General features: G+C 43.9%; 1 non-coding gene across 1 annotated transcript; it reads right to left on the bottom strand.

The window, feature by feature from the left end:
• Window positions 1-336: 336 nt before the first annotated feature.
• Window positions 337-444, bottom strand: LOC130978548 (small nucleolar RNA R71). The gene has a single exon (XR_009086173.1). It is a non-coding gene; the product is annotated as a small nucleolar RNA R71 (small nucleolar RNA).
• Between the last annotated feature and the right edge of the window lie 3215 nt (window positions 445-3659).

The following is a 3659-nucleotide window of genomic DNA, read 5'->3' as shown; positions in this document are numbered from 1 at the left end:
CCCGACTTCTATGGGAGAAGCATCTCTATCCCTGCCATTGGAGCAAACAACTTTGAGCTTAAGCCTCAATTAGTTTCTCTAATGCAACAGAATTGCAAATTCCATGGACTTCCAATGGAAGATCCTCATCAGTTCTTAGCTGAGTTCTTGCAAATCTGTGACACAGTCAAGACTAATGGGGTAGACCCTGAGGTCTATAGACTGATGCTATTCCCTTTTGCTGTAAGAGACAGAGCTAGAATATGGTTGGACTCTCAACCTAAAGAAAGCCTGGACTCTTGGGAAAAACTAGTCAATGCCTTCTTGGCAAAGTTTTTTCCACCACAAAGATGGAGTAAGCTTAGAGTGGAGGTCCAAACCTTCAAACAGAAGGATGGAGAATCCCTCTATGAAGCTTGGGAAAGATACAAACAATTAATCAGAAAATGTCCCTCTGACATGCTTTCTGAATGGAGCATCATAGGTATTTTCTATGATGGTCTCTCTGAACTATCTAAGATGTCCTTGGATAGCTCTGCCGGAGGATCTCTTCATCTGAAGAAGACGCCTACAGAGGCTCAAGAGCTAATTGAAATGGTTGCAAATAACCAATTTATGTACACTTCTGAAAGGAATCCTGTGAACAATGGGACTAGTCAGAAGAGAGGAGTTCTTGAGATTGACACTCTGAATGCCATACTGGCTCAGAACAAGATATTGACTCAGCAAGTCAATTTGATTTCTCAAAGTTTGTCTGGAATGCAAAATGCACCTGGCAGTACTAAGGAAGCTTCATCTGAGGAAGAAGCTTATGATCCTGAAAACCCTTCAATGGAAGAGGTGAATTACCTAGGAGAACCCTATGGAAACACCTATAATTCTTCATGGAGAAATCACCCAATTTTCTCATGGAAGAATCAAGAGAGACCTCAACAAGGTTTCAATAACAATAATGGTGGAAGAAACAGGCTTGGCAATAACAAGCCTTTTCCATCATCTTCTCAGCAACAGACAGAGAGTTCTAAGCAGAATACCTCTGACTTAGCAACAATGGTCTCTGATCTAATCAAAACCACTCAAAGTTTCATGAATGAAACAAGGTCCTCCATCAGAAATTTCGAAGGACAAGTGGGACAGCTGAGCAAGAAAATTACTGAACTCCCTCCTAGTACTCTCCCAAGTAATACAGAAGAAAATCCAAAAGGAGAGTGCAAAGCCATAACCATGGCCGAATATGGAGAGGAAAGAGAGGAGGTGGACGCCACTGAGGAAGACCTCAATGGGCGTGCACCAACCTCCTCTGTGTTCCCCAATGAGGAACCATGGGAATCTGAGGCTCAAAATGAGACCATAGAGATTCCATTGGACTTACTTTTGCCTTTCATGAGCTCTGATGAGTATTCTTCCTCTGAAGAGGATGAGTATGTCACTGAAGAGCAAGTTGCTAAATACCTTGGAGCAATCATGAAGCTAAATGACAAGTTATTCGGAAATGAGACTTGGGAAGATGAACCTCCCTTGCTCACCAAAGAACTGGATGACTTGTCTAGGCAAAAATTACCTCAAAAGAGACAAGATCCTGGGAAGTTTTCCATACCTTGTACCATAGGCACCATGACCTTCAAGAAGGCCCTGTGTGACTTAGGGTCAAGTGTGAACCTCATGCCTCTCTCTGTAATGGAGAAGCTAGGGATCTTTGAGGTACAAGCTGCAAAAATCTCACTAGAGATGGCAGACAACTCAAGAAAACAAGCTTATGGACTTGTAGAGAATGTTTTGGTTAAGATTGAGGACCATTACATCCCTACTGATTTCATAGTCCTAGAGACTGGGAAGTGCATGGATGAAACCATCATCCTTGGCAGACCCTTCCTAGCCACAGCAAAAGCTGTGATTGATGTTGATAGAGGAGAGTTGATCATTCAAGTGAATGAAGAATCCTTGGTGTTTAAGGCTCAAGGGCATCCCTCTGTCATCATGGAGAAGAAGCTTGAAGAGCTTCTCTCAAATCAGAGACAAACAGAGCCCCCACGGTCAAACTTTAAGTTTGGTGTTGGGAGGCCACAACCAAACTCTAAGTTAGGTGTTGAACCCCCACATTCAAACTCTAAGTTTGGTGTTGGAAGGTTCCAACATTGCTCTGAGTATCTGTGAGGCTCCATGAGAGCCCTCTGTCAAGCTACTGACATTAAAGAAGCGCTTGTTGGGAGGCAACCCAATGATTATATTTTATATATTTCTCTTTGTTATTTTATGTTTTTTGTAGGTTGATGATCATAAGAAGTCACAAATCCATTGAAAAAGCAAAAACAGAATGAAAAAGGAAGAAAAACAGCACACCCTGGAGGAAGAATTCACTGGCGTTTAAACGCCAGTGAAGCTAGCATTTGGGCGTTTAACGCCCAGTCTGGCACCATTCTGGGCGTTTAACGCCAGAAAGGGGCACCAGACTGGCGTTAAATGCCAGAAAAGGGCTAGAACCTGGCGTTAAACGCCAGGAATGGGCACCAGCCCGGCGTTTAACGCCAGAAATAGCTCAAAACGTGATTTTGAGCAACATTTGGTGCAGGGATGACTTTTCCTTGACACCACAGGATCTGGACCCCACAGGACCCCACCACCACTCTCTCTCTTCTTCCCCATTCACCAATCACCTCAACATCTCTTCCCAAAAACCCTTCACCTATCAAATCCCATCTTTCTCTTCACCACTCACATCCATCCTTCATAAAACCCACCAACCTCACCCTTCAAATTCAAACCACTTTCCCTCCCAAACCCACCCATAATGGCCGAACCTCATCTCCCCTCTCTCCTATATAACCCTTCTTCACCCCTTCATTTTCACACAACTAAACACTTCTCCCCCTCTTTGGCCGAATACACCACCATCTCCCTCTTCCCATTTCTTCTTCTCTCTTCTTTCTTCTTTTGCTCGAGGACGAGCAACCATTTAAGTTTGGTGTGGTAAAAGCGTTGCTTTTCGTTTTCCATACCATTATGGCATCCAAGGCCGGAGAAACCTCTAGAAAGAGGAAAGGGAAGGCAAAAGCTTCACATCCGAGTCATGGGAGATGGATAGATTCATCTCAAGGGTGCATCAAGACCACTTCTATGAGTTGTGGCCTTGAAGAAGGTGATCCCCGAGGTCCCTTTTCACTCAAAAAGGGTGAATATCCGGAGATTCGCCATGAGATCCGAAGAAGAGGTTTGGGAAGTACTTACCAACCCCATTCAACAAGTCGGAATCTTGATGGTTCAAGAGTTCTATGCCAATGCATGGATCACAAAGAACCATGATCAAAGTATGAACCCGGATCCAAAGAATTATCTTACTATGGTTCGGGGGAAATACCTGGATTTTAGTCCGGAAAGTGTAAGGTTGGCATTCAATTTGCCTATGATGAAGGAGATGAACATCCTTACACTAGAAGGGTCAACTTTGATCAAAGGTTGGACCAAGTCCTCACAGTCATACGTGAAGAGGGCGCACAATGGAAGAGATTCAAGAGGCAAGCCGGTTCAATTAAGAAGGCATGACTTCAAGCCCATGCTAGAGGATGGTTGGATTCATTCAACCTCAATCATTCCCACTAGCAACCGGTCCGAAGTTACTCTAACCGGGCCATCATGATTCATAGCATCATGATTGGAGAAGAAGTGGAAGTTCATGAGGTTAT

The sequence above is a fragment of the Arachis stenosperma genome, chromosome 4, assembly GCF_014773155.1.
Source record: "Arachis stenosperma cultivar V10309 chromosome 4, arast.V10309.gnm1.PFL2, whole genome shotgun sequence".
Classification (NCBI taxonomy): domain Eukaryota; kingdom Viridiplantae; phylum Streptophyta; class Magnoliopsida; order Fabales; family Fabaceae; genus Arachis; species Arachis stenosperma.
This window is presented reverse-complemented; position numbering and strand designations above follow the sequence as displayed.